At 39.3% G+C, this 19,928-nt stretch overlaps 1 protein-coding gene across 4 annotated transcripts in view; it reads left to right on the plus strand.

Annotated features, from left to right (window-relative positions):
- Positions 1-19,928, plus strand: part of FHIT (fragile histidine triad diadenosine triphosphatase) — a 1,463,343-nt gene that overhangs the window by 25,614 nt on the left and 1,417,801 nt on the right. For all 4 annotated transcript variants that reach the window (XM_053668986.1, XM_037137395.2, XM_037137392.2 and 1 more), the window contains exon 2: positions 4,934-4,981. The gene's annotated coding sequence lies outside the window, so the exon portion shown is untranslated. The remainder of the gene's footprint in view (positions 1-4,933; positions 4,982-19,928) is intronic.

Consider the following 19,928-nt stretch of genomic DNA (forward strand, 5'->3'; position numbering starts at 1 on the left):
CATACCATCTCTTTCACTACTAGCTTTGAGTCTTTCCCAGCATCAAAATTCCCCCCAAATGCTGCTCTGTCACTTTTCTGTGATTTCTTCCACATTGATTCCACCCCTGAGTGGCTGTTAGGTTCACAACTCATTTTAGAGTTGTAGGACTGAGGTATCTGTTCCTAAATCCCTCCTCATTTTTCTTTGCAGTGTTCATTTTCCTTCCCCTATTTTTTATCAGCCCTTTTCTCTTTCTTTTTATCCTTTGTTTTGGTTGCCATGCTCAATAGCCTGTCTGTAAGTCTGCCACTGTTTGTTAATATCATTTTGCTTCCAAATTGAGCTGGTGGCTAAATATCATTCAGGATAATGATGTTAGAACTGTCTGTGTTAGAAAGGGGCACAGGAATCTTGCCACTAGGGCCCAGACCTCAAAACTGACTGTTGTTGCAAAGCTGTGAGTCAGCAGGTATTTGTGGCTGCCATTCTCAACCAATATTTTGTTGAGTACTTGCTATGAGCGTGGCATCTTACCTGGCCAGCACCTGGGTTCCAAAGGCAAGTGGGTATGCCAGGCAGAGAAGGAATGATTAAGAAGACCTTGGAAGGCAGGACTAATGTGGTCCAATGGTCAAGGAACCTCATTTAATTCCTGGCATTCTGGTCCATGCCAACCTCTTTCTGCCCTTGTGATTATGCCAGCTGAGAAGTGGGGAAGGGAAGATGAACTTTGGTGTGCTGTGAGTTTTTCTGTCTAGCAGTGTCTGTCAGGTTCAAAATGAGAGGGAAGGAGGCCAGAGACCTTCCAGATGGAGAGTTCAGAGGAGGGCACAACCAGACTCCCTTGCCACAGTGACGTAGCAGGGCCATCTGAGCATTGGCCCAGGAGCCAGAGGAGCACAGGCTGCTGCCTGACCCTGCAGTGGAGTCTGGCAGAGCAGTCACTCTTGGCTTTGGGCGGGAATTTATTCAAACCGGCACACGAAGGCCATGTGGTGGAGGCACAGCATTTATCCCAAGGGCTGCGGCTGTCTGCTTGGAGGTTTTGCCCTTCATCCTGAACTCCTTTTAAGAATGCACTCCCCAAGTCATTTGGGCAACTACAGAAACCAAATGAGGAGCTGGTGTTCTCCAGCCTCTCTGTTTCTTTCTTTAGAATGAGTCAGCCATGTAAGAAAGGTGACCTTGATAAGCTGGGGGCAATAGTTGCCCAGTGGCTATACATCCTTGGGTGGACAGCATGTGGACAGCAGTTCCAGGCAGCAGAGGATTGGTGAGGACACAGTGCACTTACAGTCACTTTCCACACCACTTGGTAGCTCAATTTTGTAACTGGTTTTAGCATTTATTGAAGAGTGTTTAGTGTGGGTGCTCCAGGAACAGGCCTATACTCAAATGAGAAATGTTTTTCAGACTAAGGCTATCTGAGGTCTATGTAATGATGGCATGACAACAGATGAGGTTAAACACTGAACATCTGGTTTGACCTTCTTTAAAAATGGATTATTTTAATATTGTGTCTACACAACCTCCATTTCTCTGTGAGATGACACTCTTTTTCTCAGTCTCAGGTTATATTAGAGTTTGGGGACAGCCCATGCTTTTGGGAGCAGAGCTATCTGACTTGAAATGTCATCCCATTCTGAGAAAACATACTGAGGCCACGTTAGTGCATCCCTGAGCAAATGTCACATTGTCAGAGTGCCTCCCCTGGGATTAGAGCAGCCATGGTAGTTCCCAGTCCTGTCTGTCTGGTCCAACAAAGCCACTGACTTTTCACAGTGAGGTCGCCAACCCCGCCAAGGTCATGCTCACTGAGATTTCATGGAATTTGATTTGTCTTTAGCTCTCTGAATTTTAAATTGCTAATTATTGGATGATTGGTATTCTTCTCAGATGTCACCTAATGATTTTCCAGAGCTCATGCTACTTGGAAAATTTACTTTTCCAATGCCTGGCAAATATAACAGCATTGAACAGGTGTGGAGATAGTGTGTTGTGTTTGCATGTGTGTACATCTCAGGCCACAGAACTGTAGGCTTCCATAGAAAGAGACCTTTATATCTCATGAAAGCCTAGAGGACAAATACGAAAGGGAAAAAACATAAAAAACAAAACTCACCCTAGCTTAAGAATTCTCAATGTTTTCAATTTTAACAGTAATGTAAACTTAAGTATTCTTTTATTAAGCAAATATTATTGAATGTACCTTTTGTGCCAGAGGCTGTGGATTCAATAAGGAACAAGATAGATGTGGTCTGTATCTATGCCAAATGTATGGTCTAGGAAAGACTTTCACATACATTTTGACAACATCAACAGTTTCCAGACAAATAACAAAACTAAGAATTATTCTGATCACCTCTCTGAACCCTAGATATATCAGAGTTTCACTAATTCTGAAAATACTCCATAAGAATTATATAAAAATTGATATAAAACTTTTAGGAATATATCTGAGAGTGTCAGGTTTCTGGGGAGTCTTTGCTGCTTTTTCTTGTGAGGATTTAAATCAGTATGCAGATTCTCAAATCCCTGTGTTTAAAACATTCATTCATCATTAAGTGGTTTAACCAGGGGTATGTTTTCCAACTGCCTGGTTTTCACCAATATGTAGACAGAGATTTAAGAGCCTTCTGTTATTGAAAATTGGCTATCATTTGAAAGAATGTTGTAATAATTTGTCTTCAGTAACAGCTCACTGACCATAGCATAAGAACCAAAAAGAGGGATGAATTTATTCAGTGTCTTCATTCTTGTGGCTTGTATTCATTCCTGAGGAATGGGCTTCTTTCCTGGGTATGTAGATAATTGTTAAAGACTTAAAGGTCAATAACCAGTCTCTGAACATGCCCATCAAGTCCAGCTAGGGCTACAGAAAACAACAATGTAGGTGAATCCCTGGCTCCTGGCAGTGTTGTTGTAGATAAGGTAACAGGTTATCAGAGACAAGTTTCAGTTGGGAGAAGATGAATCTCACTCAAAAGATGTTTCTATATTTGAGAAAGATGTTGCTTCAAATTAGGAATTATTTTTAAGGGAGCTGGGGCTGGATAATGGAGTGAGAGACTTGGGGTTGTAAAACATTTTCTCAGTGACTATCTTCTAAAAAACCAAGGGGACCAATCAGTGTGTTACTGGCCTATACTGCTCTGCTTCCATGTTTGTGTCTTTTTGGACAGCTGAAGTCCAAACCTATTTGGGTTCATTTGAACCTAATCTATGTCTTGCAGAAGGTCACATAAGGGTTACAGAGTCTGTCTGCTTGAGAACAAAATGTTAGGCATGAGGGGAGTGGCAAGTGGTGTAACACATTGTAGCTTCAGGTGAAAATATTTTCATGGCCTGTAGAAGTTTAGGGTCTTGGATTTTTCACATCAAGGCAAACATAGGAAAGGAAGTACTAGTTTGAGTGGCTCTTACTGACTTTTGCCCAGAGAGATAGGTGCTTTGGTATTGGAACAAGAGTTTTCTGATCCTGGCCTGCTCTTGCATTGAATACCAAGCACACATACAAGGACAAATGTTCAAGCACTAGAGATATATACAAAGACTGTAGAATCCACACTTGTTCTTATTTATTCAACAAGTATTTATGGAATGACTCTTTGGTATTGGTATAGAACCTGGGGCTCATAATGAATGAATAAGGTGAGGTTGGTTTGAACCATAAAGGCCATAGGTTTCCAGGAGTTTAGACACTAATTAAGGTGATAAAACATATAAGGAGAAAGTAATAATTTAAGACCATATTATGCATGCCTGTTTCAGGTCTTATATGATTAAGGTGAGGCTGAAGCTGTTTTAAGACCAGTCCCCCTACCTTTCCTTTTCAACTTTCTGGGGACCTTTAGTGCCCTTTCCCACTGTTCTGCTTTCAGATTCTTTCTCTCAGCTGGATCCTCTCAACACCTTGTCACATGCGTAGATTTTTTTTTTCTGTTTACAAACCACATGAAGAAATACCCTTTCAGTCCTTTTTCCTGCTCTAGTTGCTATTCATTTTCCTCCCCTTCATTTCCTGATTGTCCTTATTTACCTTCATTTTAATGATTTTCTCTTATATTTTCACAAACTACAAACTGAATTCTGTCTCAATCAGTCCACAAAACAGTTCTCAATGAGTTGCTCAGTGACCTTTGTGTTGGGCATTTTTAGTACTTATAGCACTTGACCTTTCTGTGACATTTGTTTTTGTTTTACTTTTCTTGCAACTATTCTCTCTCCTATATGGTATTCATCCTTCTGGGCATATCTGTTAAATGTTGAACTTCCTCAAGGATCAACTCAGGCCTCACTTCTCTTCCTACTTTCTACTTAGAGATAACTCACCAATTGAAAAACCTCCTCTCTGAGTTCAAAACACATGTATACTTTGTATATTAGCAAAAACGTAGTACATACAGGGTGCAGTACTATATGTGGTTTCGGGTATCACCTGGGGGTCTTGGAATGTGTCCCCTGGGATAAGGGTAAAGGGCACTGCTGTACTCATTGAGCAGGTGGTAAGGTCTGGATTGGAGGGACCATGCTCATCATGTAAATGGAATGGGATCCCTCAAGTAAATGGAAATAGACTGTGCAAGAGAGATGTCACTAAAAGAAATAAGAAAATAAAGTGCTTAGTCAGAGGGAGTGTCCTGCATAACGTTTCATTTGATTTTCATCTCTACACATCCCATTCTGTTGAATTCACATCCCAAAAGATTTGAGTGTAGATCTGGCTAGGTTTGTGTGCTTCAATTCTGGTAGATGTGTGTGCTGTTTTTAGTTTATGACTCTGTCTTTTATTGGCCTCTTGTGTGGTAGATATGAGGCACAAGTTTTATAAATGCTTTATTTGGCTTGAACACACACCATGGAATATGGAAATTCTACTTAGAGACATGGAGAGAAAATGTTTGGTGTTTTATGCAGATAACTCAGTGCTTTCATTTTTATGTCTTTGCAGCTTTGAAGCTCAGCGAAGAAGGGAATCCATTGAGAATAGTCTGTAAAGGTAAGTGTATTTATTGCATGGCCTTGGCAAACATTGCCTTTACAACATTGATTTTACTTTTATTCAGAGATTTAAACACTTGGATTAAAAATATAGTTGACAGGACAACTTCCTTAACCACCTGTTTGTCCTCCTTCATAGGCAGAAGTGCTGAGCAATAGTTAGCAGAGAACAGGAGGAAATAAAATGATGTGCTGAGGGTACCCAAATTCAATTGTATGCTTGCTGACTTTTGCTTTCTTCACAGCATTTAAGGCATTTCAGTGGAGCTAAGTTTACTAAGATTAATGCTAGATGGATAAAGAATGCACTCGTACCACTTTTGGTCAATAGTTAAATAAAACCAGCTGGCCAGATAAAGCATTTAAAATGAAATGCAGAGTGGCATTTCAATTGGGTTGGACGAAATTTATCATGAAAGTCAGTTTGTGCAGTGTGTGGAGAAGCTAGTTTTGTAGAATAAAGCCAGCCAGTTTGGTGTAGCTAATTTCATTCCACCCAGTCACAGTGGACCCTAAGTGAGTTATAGGAAATGAACTTCCAAGTTCACAGCAATGGGAAAAGTACCTACTCAGCCTCCTGTGAAACATTACAATCGAGTTGATTTTTACATGGAAAATGTAATTGTTTCCTCTTTGCTAGGTATATTTATATGCATACTGCTGTATAGCATTGTTCTTTGATTCATTGTTTAATTTCTGTTCCGCATGAAGTATTTTAATTTAAAGAATTCATTCTGGGGAATTAAAGGGCTGCATTTTCGTCGAGAGTCTTTGGTGGCCATGATGAAATATACCATAATTTTACCTTTGTTTTCATCATCAATTATGTTTTTGACAATTTTAGGTTTTTTAATGTCATTTTTATTATAGCAGTCATGACTACGACCACTTTAGTTAAAGTTGAAAAACCATTTGATTTACCTTATATTTTAAGTTATTCCTAACTTTATGACAAATCTACTTCTGGGGCTGAATTTTCAATGTTTATTTTGAGGATGAAAAAGTATTTTACAGGGAACTTGGAGAAAGCCTTTTTTGAATAATCAAAACATGAGCTATAAAAACACTCTTTTGAGGATTTGCTTTTGGATAACTTAAGTCCGGTGCATGAAAGCTACTTGGCTTGGAATTTTCCTGCAATGGTTGGGCACTAGTAAAGAAAAACTGAGTTAAGAAGTAGATAATTTTTATTTTTAGCTATATAACTTACATATCTTTGGACCAACGAACCCCATCTTGGAATAAAACATACTTGAAAACTTAGAAAAGGAATTCTCATTGGTTATCAGAGTTAGTGATGAGGCAGTAACATTTAGAACCTTGAGATCTTTAGGTATGGTTATGGTACTCACATTCCTCATGGAGGGTCTTTTCATACCAGTAAAATTCATTTCTTCTACTCTTAATGAAAATCCTTGGTTAAATTAGTATTCTGGAGACAGATATGGATTTAGTCCCAGTTTGACTTTTTAAAATTGTTTTTCAAGTATAGTTGTCTTCATTTTCACTGCTCTACTTGCCCCAACCCTACCCATCCCCACTCCTGCCCTCAATCTTACCCCTTTGGCTTTATCCATGTGTCCTTTATACATGTTCCTTGATGACCCTTCCCCTATTTCCTCATTATCTCTCTCCCCACTCCCCTCTGGTTACTGTCAGTTTGTTTTTTATTTCAATGTCTCCAATTATATTTTGCTTGCTTGTTTATTTTGTTGATCACATTCTGCTAATAGGTGAGATCATATGGTATTTGTCTTTTACTGTCTGGCTTAATTCACTTAGCATAATGCTCTCTAGTTCCATCCATGCTGCTGCAAAGGATAGGAGCTCCTTCTTTCTCTCTGCTGCATAGTATGCCATTGTGTAAATGTACCATAGTTTTTCGATTCACTCATTTACTGGTGGGTAATTAGGTTGCTTCGAGCACTTGGCTATGGTAAATTGTGCTGCTGTGAATACTCGGGGGCATAGGTATTTTTGAATTGTTTTTTCAGGATTCTTAGGGTATAATGCCAGTAGTGCTATTGCTAGGTCAAAAGATAGTTCTATCTTTAGTTTTCTGAGGAAATTCCACACTGTTTTCCACAGTGGCTCTACCAGTCTGCATTCCCACTAACAGTGCTCTAGGGTTCCCTTTTCTCCACAACCTCTCCAGCATTTGTTATTTGTTGATTTGTTTATGATGGCCATTGTGACTGGTGTGAAGTGGTAACTCATTGCAGTTTTAATTTGCATCTCTCTGATGGCTAGTGATGCTGAGTATCCTTTTATATGTCTCTGGGCCCTCTACATGTCCTCCTTGGAGAAGTGTCTGTTCAGGTCCTTTGCTCATTTTTTGATTGGGTTGTTCGTCTTCCCAGAGTGGAGTCATGTGAATTCTTTATATATTCTGGAGATCAAATCCTTGTCTGAGGTATCATTTGCAAATGTATTTTACCATATGGTTGGTTCCGTTTTCATTTTGATAATGGTTTCTTTATCTGTGTAGAAGCTTTTTATTTTGGTGAGGTCTCATTTGTTTATTCTTTCCTTTATATCCCTTGCTCTAGGGGACATATTGGTGAAAATGTTGCTGCGTGGAATATCTGAGATTTTCCTGCCTATGTTCTCCTCTGGAATTTTATGGTGTTGTGACATATATTTAAGTCTTTAATGCACCTCAAATTTATTTTTGTGTATGGTGTAAGTTGGTGTTCAAGTTTCATGTTTTTGCATGTAACTGTCCAGATCTTCCAATACCATTTTTGAAGAGACTATTTTTACTCTATTTTATGTTGCTGCACACTTTGTGGAATATTAATTGACCATAGAGACTTGGTTTATTTCTGGGCTTTCTATTGTGTTTGATTGGTCTATGTGTTCTTATGCCAGTACCAGACTGTTTTGATTACAGTGGCCTTGTAATATAGTTTTATATCAGGTATTGTGATCCTTCCTACTTTGTTTTTCTTTCTCAGAATTACTGTGGCTTTCAGGATGGTTTATGGTCCCATATAAATTTTTGAAATGTTTGTTCTATGTCTGTGAAATATGTTATTAGTATGTTAATAGGTATTGTGTTGAATCTTTAAATTGCTTTGGGTAGTATGGACATTTGATGATGTTAATTCTTCCAATCCATGAATGTGGTATATGATTCTATTTATTCCTGTCTTCCTTAATTTCTTTCTTCAGTGTTTTGTAGTTTTCTGAGTGTAGGTCTTTTATCTCCTTGGTAAGGTTTACCCTAGGTGTTTTTCTTGTTGCTATAGCAAATGGGATTTTTTTTCCTGATTTCTTATTCTGATATTTTATTGTTAGTATATAAAAATGCCTTCAATTTCTGAGTATTGACTTTTTATCCTGCTTTTTGCCAAATTCATTTATTTGGCTGAGTAGTTTTTGGTGGAGTCTATAGGGTTTTCTATGTACACTATAATATCATCTGCAAACAGTGACAGTTTTACTTCCACCTTTCCAATTTGGATGCCTTTTATTTCTTTTTCTTGTCTGATCACTGTGGCTAGGACTTTCAATACTATGTTGAGTAGTAGTGGTGAAAGCAGACAGCCTTCTTTAGTTTCTGATCTTAGTGGGAAAGCTTTTAGTTTTTGCCCATTGAGTATGATGTTGGCTGTAGGTCTCTCATATATGGCCTTTATTATATTGTGGTATGCTCCCTCTATCCCCACTTTGCTGAGTATTTTTATAAAAAATGGGTACAGTACCTTATCGAATGGTTTTCCACATCTATTGATATGATCATGTGATTCTGTCTTTCCTTTTGTTTATGTTTTGTATTACATTTATTGATTTGCTAATATTGCACCAGCCTTGCACTGCTGGGATGAATCTCACTTGATCATGGTGCATGGTCTTTTTAAGGTATTGCCGGGTGAGGTTTGCCAATAATTTGTTGAGGATTTTAGTGTCTATGTTTATCAGTGATATTGTCCTGTAGTTTTCTTTCTTTGTTTTGTCTATCTGGTTTTGGAATTATGATGATGCTGGCTTCATAAAAAGAGTTTGGGAGTCTTCCCTCTTCTTGGAGTTTTTGGAGTGGCCTGAGAAGGATAAGGGTTAGCTCTTCCTTAAATGTTTGGCAAAATTCTCCTGTGAGAATTGTTTTGGTAAAAACATTTCTTAAATGTTTTGGTAAAATTCTGTCTGGTCCAGGGCTTTAGTGTTCAGAGAGTTTTTTGATTATTGCTTTGATTTCATCAGCTATTTTTGGTTTGTTCAGTTCTTCTGCTTCTTCATTCAGTTTTGGAAGATTATATTTTTCTGGAAACTTTTCCATTTTGACCTGGTTTTCAAATTTCTTGGCATATAGTTGTGCATAATAATTTCTTACAATTATTTGTATTTTTGTGGTATCAATTATAATCCCTCATCTTTCATTTCCGATTTTGTTTATTTGGGTCCTCTCTTTTTTTCTTGATGAGTCTTCTTAAAGGCTTGTCAATATTGTTTATGTTCATAACAACCCACTCCTGGATTTATTGATCCTTTGCATTATTCTTTTAGTTTCCAACATAGAAGTCATTCTCTCTAATTTCTGTGGCATGAAATTGTGATGGGACTGAGATTTCTTTCTACTTACTCCAGCATCCCAAAACAAAAGTCTTTCAGTCTTCTTCTACATTTTTCTAAATTTTTATTGCTTTTTGAAAATTTTTCTTGTCCTGCTCAACACCTTCTTTTCAATGACCTGTAAAATGTGATTGAAAACTCAATTAATTTGGTCTCTGGCATTGCTTTTGGTTTCCTGAGAATAGAGTGGCCAAGTTTGCTCTATTTCCCCTTGTGTCTTGTTTGTTGACTGCTTCTGTGTTCTGTGCAGTGCCAAGAACAAAGCTGGCTAATGATTTTTTCACAGGACATCAATTTTGTTCTCCTGTGAATAAGTAGCACAATGGCATTGTATGGTGGAAAGAGCTTTTGCTGAAGTGTTGGGAAACATGCATTCTATCAATAATTTGGGCTCTGCTGCTTGCCAGCTGCTTAAGGTTTCAGGATCTTCAAGTATAAAATCAGGGTAACCCTTGCCCTATCTACTACCTAGCATAGGGCTATTTTGAAGGTGCAATAAAGATAACATATGAAAAAGTGCTTATTGGCAAGTTATAAAGTGCTGCACAATATCAATGCATTATTATTTATTATTATGTCATGTATATTTATTAAACAGATAGAAAAATCTCAGGGTTTGTTTTACGAGGCTGAATAAGAAAGGAAGCATATTAAAAAGGAAAATAAAAACCAAGCTCTGTATACTGTGCTTATGCTGGATATTTTTTATTTGTGCCTCTTGCTCCTCTCTACTCTGGAATACTCCATATCCAAGGAGGCTAACCTGTATGGGCAGCATTCCCTGGGATCCCTTGCTCCCTTGCTCTCCTTTGCTCCCTGGAAGGCACTGGGTGAACATCTGAGAAGGCAAAGTTGGGATATTATTCCCTACCTTCCTTGCAGCATTACTGGTTGGCAGTGGCTGTCTGTATTACTCTAAGGCAGGCCACGGTTCATGTGGAGGGCCTCTCTTCTACAGGCACACTTTTTCCACCATCTGGTAACTGCTCCCTTTCCTATTTAAGACTGGGGTAGTAATGGTTTTGTCTTTGCTAACACCAAGGTAGTAGACTGCCCCTCTTGGTGTCCCTTAACCTTGTCTACATCCTTGAGATTTACTTCAATTACCCCCAGTGAAGGTGCTGTCTCTTTCCTGCTGTACCTTAATTGCACAAAGGGACTTCTTTATATTTCTTCCTGTCTCAGTTTAGTTCAACAGATGTCTTTTTAAGGTTTATGGTATGTTAGGGATGTAGTAAGTATTTCTAGTAGACTTTCAAGAACTGGACATTTTGGTGGTACAGTTTGGAGGTATTATAAGTTATTTCGAAAGCAAATTTTGATAAATTAAAAAACTTTGTTAACCCTAGTATATAAAAATATCCAATATTATACACATTAGGAGCGATTTTTTAAAATTTATTTTTATTTTTATCAAACCAACATACCTACATTACATGAATAAAACAGTACTAAAAAGCGAATATGGAAAACTGTAACACTTTCCTTATTTTTCTTTCTTTCTCCCTCTCTTCTTACCCCTTACCTAAAAATGGCCACTTTCAGCTTCAGTACTTCTGGTGTTTATCTAAATGATGTTTATCATTTCTAAATGATTTACTTAGATACTGATTTTTCCTGACATATCAATTTTAGCAATAGTGATTCCATATGCTGTACTTCTACCACTTTTAGTTCTCACAGCCTCCTAACATAATCACATAATTATATCACAATTTTTGTTTAAGTCCATATGTAATATTTACATTATCATGAAAGCCTGGTTGGCATTGTTTTCTTCAACATACAACTTTTTGTCATCCTTGGAGTTAACTAACATGCTTTTAAAAATTCACTTACTTTCTTAGGCATCTGTGTTTTGAAGTAGATAGTAATAGCATTTCCATTTTATAGATGTGGCAATTGAGGCAAAATAATTTTGCCCATAAGTGTTAGAATTGGGATTAGTCTTCAGCCAGTCTTTCTGCACAGCCTGAATTCTTAATGATGACACTATTTACAAATCCTATCACTTGAGTTTTAATCCTAATGGCTACACTTTAAAAAATAACAAAGAAAAGAAAAACCAAACCAAAACAAAACTTGAGCTCTATCTTCAGAGATTCAAAAATTAGTAGGTTTGAGATGGGGGCCAAGAATGTGTAGTTGTAAAAGTTCCACAGGTGATTCCATTAATCAGCAGCATTTGAAACATGTTCTGTGTCCTGTCATTACCATAATTACCATGTTCACCATCGTCACCACCATCATCATCACCCTCAGTGGCAACAAATTACAGTCTTACCCAGTGCTCTCAATAGCTGAGCAGACGTCCTGGTGTCCTTTAAAGCAGCTGCTTTTTGACCTAATTGGTGAGCTCACACTTGTGGGTGATTCCAGTAATGGTTTATCTGGCTATTTTTAAGTTTGGCAAGTGCTTTGGTAGGAACTGTGCCCCATAGAAGTGGACAAAGTTGTTTCTTTCAGCTCAGCTGGTTGTTACTCTGTCTAGTATAAAAGCAAAGAGAATGTTGTCCCTATACTTGCCCTTCACCTTGACCTTAAAGGAACTCATTCCCTGCCACTTCCAGAGTCCTCTAAAATGGCATCCAGGGGGAATACAGCTCAAGTAAAAGAGAAACTTTGATGTCTTTGTCCTATTTGATTTCCATCCTCCTCTTCCCCACAGTGCTTGTGTCATTTCTTGTTTATCAGGCAGGAGAGAAGCAGTAAAATTTGGCCTGGGGTTTTCTCATCCCTAGGTGTGAAATTATTTCAGAACTATAATAATAATATTTTGCATTTCTATAGTTCTTTTATTTGAAGATCTAAAACTGTTCCTTTGGTGTTAATAGAGCTTTCTAGCACCCTCTGAAGTAGGTAAGTATTATTAGAGATTTCCTCCAAGAATATTTTCACTTCGTATCCCATTCATGACTTAAAAATGCTTTTGTATTATTTGGGAATCTCAATTATTTAAAGTGCCATGCATGTAGGGCACTTCTTTATATTCCATCTTCATTAATTCCCAACACATTGAGGGAAATATGGTCATTTCTTATTAATGAATGGGTGTGGCATTATTTAGAGAGAATTAAAATAAAAGCATCTTGTTATTGTTTTTTATTTGAATGTTTTGAAAATATTCAGTAATGCTCACCAGGTATGGAATTGTCTAAGAGTTAATTTTCCTTTTTTAGGTAGCAGGACTTGCAGGAATATATTGAGTAACTAGTGGCCTGGTAGTATGGTATCCTATGGGAGTTCATGTCATGTCTAGCCAATTAAAAATACAAACTGATTTTGCATTCAGATTTAAAGATTTAATTTGAAAAATTTATTTTTAATCATGTGTACATGCATACATGATTATCCTATTTTTCTATAAATGTTGAGAAGTTCTATCTCAATGATATTTGGAATTTATGGTCACTACTATCATTGATCAGAAGTGCTGCAGGTCTGCCATAGCACAGAACATTCAGGAAAAGTCTCTCGGAACCGTAGTCCATGCTGGTCACCCTGAGGGTCTCCTTGTCCATTCAGTGTTGGATGGCCCTGCTGTGTGTTTTTGCAAAAGATGGGATTTTTCCTAGGCCTTAAGACTGCAGTATTCACTGTCTCAGTATTCCCTCACCATCCCCATCAAAAGTCTTGTCACCTTGCTAGACTTCTGCTAGGTCGAATGGTACCAGCTTCCACTACTTTGAGGAGCTGGAAAACCTCCAGTTTCTCCTCAGTATCAAGAAAGACAGTTCCATCTAAACAAGATCAAAGAAAACAAAGCAGTTTTAAACAAAGCAAAACAAACAACCCAAACTTGTTTTTATCCCTGTCCCTTCTGTTGGTATCTAGCATGTGCCCTTCTGTGAATTTAGGCTTTTGAAAGAAAAATCTTTAGTGGAGGCCAGCTTTGGGGGGGTTAGAGATTGCCTTCAGCTTCGGGACATGCCCCTGAATCAAAGGGAATGCAAAATCTGTTGAAATTCTTGAGATAAGGAAGGGAAAAATAAACACAAATGGATGACAAAAAATACAAAATTATATTTTTAAATTATGCTGCCCAAAATTTACTACTGAGACAAGGTGGTGCATCAGTGTTTTTGGGTGCTTTGTGACTTTCATAATGGAGAGAGTGTCAGATGATCACATCCTTAATTCTTTCCCTGGCATTCAATTGTCTAACTTTTGGGGAGAATTTTATTTCAGACCCATTATTTGAAGATTTGGATGAATGTGAATAGAATTATGAATCTCCGCCATTTTATCCTGAGTCTTTTGAAGCTCAAAGGGAGTCACATAAATTTGCTGCTAATCATGTGAAGATAGATTTATCAATGAAGATGCTTTTGGCTGCAAATAATCACAAAGTCAATTAAAATGGTTTAAACAGTCAGGGAAGTTTTTAAAAAAGCTTCCCCCCTCTTTGTTTCTACCTGCTGAGCCCCATCAATGTCATGATTGATGAGAAAGCATTATAGAACCCTGGAATCCAACCTCAATCCACTTTTCTCTGGTGCCAAGCAACTGGGGACCTACTAGGGTGCCTTTGATGGTTGTCACTGTGCAGCACAGAGAGAATTTTGAGCACTACACTGTTGACAGATTGCTAACCATTGTCAATTACTTTGTGAATTTCTCTACTACATTTGAACACAAAAGAAAACCCATTAGAATAAGGAAAATGAATTATCTCAAGGAGTAAGACATTCTGAGGTGGGTTGAGGGGGAGCTCCAGGCTTTGTTAATTCAGTGGCTCAGCGATGCCATTAAAGTTTCCATTTTTTGCTCCTTTTCAAACTTTGTCATCCTCAGCATGTTGACCTGGTCTTCAGACTGGCTGCCTTCATGGTTTTAAGATGGTGGCTTCTTATTGGGGAGCTACCTGCACTTATAGTAGCATCCATTCGCAGAAGAGGCTGTCTGTTCTTGCGTGTCCTTTTTGAGAGCAAGGGACCTTTTCCATAACCCCTCTGGCAGACTTCTCCTCAGGTCCCATTTGGCCCATTGTAGGAGTATGTGTACTCCTTTCTTCCTATACCAGAGGATGGCACAGGGGATTATTACCTTAATTGGTTTAGGTTGGTGCTTTTCAATCTAATTTTGTTGTTGTCATGGTACATGTAGAAAATAATATTTGGTCAGCCCATTAAGTAAACAGACGAGGCTATGCACACCTGGAGTTAGCTGGTGTGTGTGTTTTGGCTGTGTGGGTGGGAGGCCCTGGCTGCCCAGATGCTGTTCCTGCCTGGCTTCCCTCAGAGCTAAAGGGATTCATATTTTAGCAGTCTCTGGTTTAAGCCAATTAGGATTTGCCCCTGAGCTGTGATAGTCCCTGAATACAGGGCTTTGTGGAGGAACTAGCCACAATAAAATTGGGGTTTTACCTGTAAGGCAGAAGAGGGGAAGGCTGTTGGATAGGCCCTCAGCAGTGCCTGCTGAGTGGATGTTTCTTGTCTTTGCATATATACCTAATGTCCTTCTTTGAATCATTAGTTCCATATGGAGAAAGGACTGAGTCTTACAAATTTTAAGTGCTTAGTGACTGTTTGTACATTGAATGAATGAGTATGTACTCATATACTCAACTGATGCATCCAACACCATTGACCTCCTGTAATGTGCCAGGAATGTGCTGTATGAGGTGCAAGCAACATGGCTCTGCTGATGGCTTTACACTCTAGGGAGGGAGACAGATTAAAACTGTTAAACAAGCAATGTGTATATAATTAAAAACTATGGTAAGTTCTATTCAGGAAAGGATGGGAGGCAAAACACAGCAGACTTCTCATATGGGGTGGTCGAGAAGGCTACTTTGAGTTAATGACAGTTTCACTGAGATGAGAAGAATATGCAAGAAGGGGGGAATCAGCCATGATGAATGGGGAAAGAAGGTTCATAGTTTTGACCCTTGTAGCTATGTCTTAGGAATCATTCGTTTTCAAGAAACAAAACAAATGGCAACAAAAACAACAGAAGTTCGGGCACTTGCTATAAGGCCAGAGAAGCTTACAGGCATACCTCTGAGATACTGAGGGTTTGTTTCCAGACTGCTGCAAAAAAGTGAGTATCACAAAAAAGCAAGCTGTGATCTTTTTGCTAGTTGAGGGTCTTGCCATCAATTTATAAAAAAATGCAACATCTGTGAAGCACAAAGACAAAAAACAAGATGCACCTGTACTGATCCAAGGGTAGATTGAACCCAGAGTCTCCTGAGACACTGGACCTGGTAGTGGTTGACCCTCAGCAGCTACAGGAACAGGACAGGTAAATGGATAAACATGCCTGCTCCACACTGTGTCTTGGTGTCTCCATCCTGAAGCACAGTGACTGTTTCAGGTGCTACACCGTCTCTCCCCACTGCTTCTCCCTACACTCTGCTCTGCTCTGCTCTGCTCTGCTCTGCTCTGCTCTGCACAGTCCAGCCCACCTTTACTGCCTTTGCAGCTCTGCCCTACTCAAGGGGTCAATAGAGACTATAGAAATTACTGCAGTCCAACTCCTTTTTGTTTTGAGTGAATGTATCTGAATTGCTTGATGTAGGTCAGGTGCCTACCCTTGCTGGAATCATCTGTGTCCTAGGCACAGGGTCCACATATTTAATTGTGCTTAATCCTGCTCAGCAGCATTGGGAGAGAGTTTCGGAGAAGGTGGAATATAGGGCAGGTGGATTAACATCCTTGTTAAATGCTTTTTCAGGTTTTCCAACATGAATAACATTGGTAGGATCCCAATGATACAAATAATTCAGTTACTACTTTAGTTATTTAATTGAGAACTGATGCCTATGATATGGGAAACTTTGAAAAACCTCTGTTTAACCTTTATTTGCCCAGGCCCCAGGCGCCCTAGAGAGAATGATGGGGCCGTCTGGGAGGGCGGGTGGCCGGATAGTGAGGACTGGAACTAGCACCCCCGCCGATAGAATGATTATCACATTCTGCTTCTGTACCCCACGTTTGTCACGTACACAGGAAGACCCCTAATCTATATATTCCCCAAGAATCCTTTGTTCTGGGCTCAGAATTTGGAGTTTGACTCCTCTGGGCCCCTGCACATTAAATAATAAACCTCGTACTCCAGAATCCCTCGGTGTCTGGTCGCTTCATTCTCCTACAACACCTACTGCAGGGCACTGCATACAGCAGGTACTTAAGAAGTAGTTAGTGAGGGGTTGGAAGGAGCAGGGGAAGATGGGAATATCTGCAGTAGTGTCAACAATAAAAATAAAGAAAAAAATAAGTTGTTGGTGATGGCGATAGTATCCAAGTTGAATGAGATATGTGGTAGTTCTTTCTCAATGCTCAGGTCAATTATATCATTTTAATGGAAAAACTCCTTTGTTTTGCAGAGGAAAAACCATTTTTTAAATGTCAGTCTGAATTTTTAAATCACTTTACAATTACTTTATTTGTATTATAAAAGTAGTTCATTTGCATTTTTGAATATTTGGAAAACAAAATAGCAAAAGAGAAGAAAACAGAGGGTGCTCATAATCCTACTGCTGAGAGATAACCATGTATGACATTTGGGGTATTTTTTCTAGTCAGTTCTCTATGTAAATACATATTTTTAAAAAATGGTACCAGAGGGAAAGGGGAAGGGGTGATAGTAAAGGGGGTCAAATATATAGGGACAGAAGGAGATTTGACTTTGGGTGGTAAACACACAATGCTGTGTACAGATGGTGTTTCATAGAATTGTATACGTGAAACCTATATGATATGATTGAAGGCTGTGCTGTATTCCATGGCGTGGATATGGCATACAGAAGTGGATGCACAGGTTTGGAAAGCTGTTCTGCTGATGATTGTGGTCCTGAGGCTGGAATGGATTGGAATGCTGACCCCGAGGTCCTGTAGCAGTGCAGATACTGCAGGGTGACTGTTGAAACTGGTCAGAAATTAAGTTTGCATGATAATGATCACTCTTGTCCCTGGGCCACCACTTTCCTGAGGATAATTTGCATGAAGCTCATTTACTGTTTTGTAAGGAGGATGGCTCAGCTTGAGCATCTCTCTAAAAAAAAATCAGCATCCCCCTAAGGGTTTCAGGAAGCTTCCTTGCTGCTCAGGTCAGGGTGGCCCCTGCAGACTGCACTTGCTTCTCCTGATAAAGCAAATGCAAGCATGCCAAATTGCTTTGCTCCGGCTTAACCCTACTCCAGAATGAATCCATAAACGCTACAAAAGAAAAGTTTATGAACATATGCTACACAGAACTCAGAAAGTGTCCTGCATACTTAATCCTTTTCCTACTTCAGGGGAAAAAGTCTGTTTATACTTGAACTGAGAATTGAGGGATCACAAAAATGAAGATTGGATGCCATACTAGAAATCGCCAATGTGTTTTCTCATTTCCCTTAGAGCCAGCCACGGGTTGATTTTTCAGTACAGCTGTGTCAGTGGGGAAATATGCCCTCTTTCTAGAGTTCTTAGATTCACTCCTGATGATGTAACTCTGTCTAAGTTCCCATTGTTTAAACATGGAATATTCATTATATTGGATCCTGAGGACTGGGGCCATCTCATCAAGTCATTATCTGTTCCTGTCCCCCATGACTCTCCATGTAGATGATTGCAGATGGTGAAGGACACTTCTCCACTTTCTGTTATTGGAGAGATTCTTCCACAGAGAGGTGAATGGAATCCCAAAGCTATGCACTACTTCAGAGCCAGGAGAGTGCCCTGGCACCTGGAATGCAAGCTGGTCCTTTGCAAAACAGTTCCTCTTTTCCTTTGCTGGCAAAAATCCACCGAAGCAGCTGGGGCAAACTTTCTGATCCTGAAGCACCTCAGGTTTTTGATCTTGCTCTGCTTGCTGTGGAGCATCCCATGCTGGAGCTCTGGAGGACTTCAGCAGGTCTGCTTCAGTCTCTTTCCATCTCAAGGAAGTGAATGTGATTTGCTTGCTCGTGTCTTACTTAATGTGTGTCTGTATCTTCTGGCTGTCTTGGATTAGGGGTCTATGAGGCCATTTGGTTTGACACCAAAGGCACTATCTGTGTATAGCCTGTCATAATGAATAACTGTAAACACAATTAGATGCCTGCCCAGAGTGGGTGTTCGCCAAGAGGTGTATGAATCTGCTTGGAGGGCCAGCAGCTGAGATGTCAGAGTAGTTTACCATCGCCGGGTAAAGGCATTGGAAGTGTTTTCTGTCTGAAAAATATGACAGGCATCAGATCCTAAACTATCCTTCCTGTGGCTGCAGATGCTCATCCTACTGATTTGGAAATGAGGGTATTACAGGTGTAGGAGATTCAGAGAGAGAAAGAAGTGAAAATGCAGGGAACATCAAAATGGGAATGAATTATGTCACCATCAACCAGGATAAATTTGTTAAGATGCATTTAGGAAGAACTGTTTGCACATGATGATGCTGTACCTCTTCATGCCACTGAGACCTACTGCCCTGCTCCGTTCTCTCTGCAAACATTAAAAACTCTGATACTAGCAAGTAGAGAAGATACCAGGAGAATGAATGAAGGCACGTGGATGTTATGTTGTAAATAACATGAAACCATTATGCCACCGGTATTTATCATGCTATTGTCATCTGGTCCAAAAAGACATCCAACATCTTGAGCTTATGATATACTCCAGGCAATGTGGTAGTCACTTTTCCTAATTCTCTCATTTAATCTTTACCACAGTTTATGGGGCAGATATTATTCTTCAGAATTTAACTGAAAAGGAAATGGAAGTTCAGAGACATTGAATAACTTGACCAATATTGCACAGTTTGTAAGGAGGTACTTTAAAACAGAGAATGCAGCATATTTTTGTCCAGCTAGGGCAAGGGAAGGAGAACTTACCATTTCTCTGAAAAGGCAGAGTGATACTGGTGGGATCTGTGCTGTGCTCCTTGAAAAAACTTTGGATGGGTTTGGAATGATTTGGGGACATGCCTTAGGATCACAGGTGCCAAAGCTGATCTGTTTTCATTTAGGTCTATTCATTCAGATTCACTCACTTGCTTTTTCTATAAATTGAGCACCTATTTTTCTGAGAGTTAGGGTTAAGAGCAATGGAAAGAATCAGAAAATTGAGACTCTGGTTGGTGAGGAGGTTATTCAGGGAGAGCTAAAACACACAGCATTTAGTGATGAGTGTGGCAAGAGGCGGCAGAATTCAGGAGCTTGCTGCAGGAGTTATTGGGCTGACCTCTAGGTAATGTGTCTCCTCCCACTGGGAACCTCTGTTAGCATTCTAGAAATTTGGTCTCAGGACAGGGACTGGCATTTGTTCTGCACTGTCAGCCACAATGAAGAGACCTATTAGCCACATGTGATTTCTTTGTGATGGGTAATTTGTGAGCTCAGACATGTATGACTAGATGAGGTGATGTGTAGAAGCAGAGGAAGGATCTTCTTTTCAAACAGTGGACTTCTT

This window comes from Artibeus jamaicensis, unplaced genomic scaffold (genome assembly GCF_021234435.1).
Source record: "Artibeus jamaicensis isolate MK-2021 breed Jamaican fruit bat unplaced genomic scaffold, CSHL_Jam_final contig_519, whole genome shotgun sequence".
Classification (NCBI taxonomy): domain Eukaryota; kingdom Metazoa; phylum Chordata; class Mammalia; order Chiroptera; family Phyllostomidae; genus Artibeus; species Artibeus jamaicensis.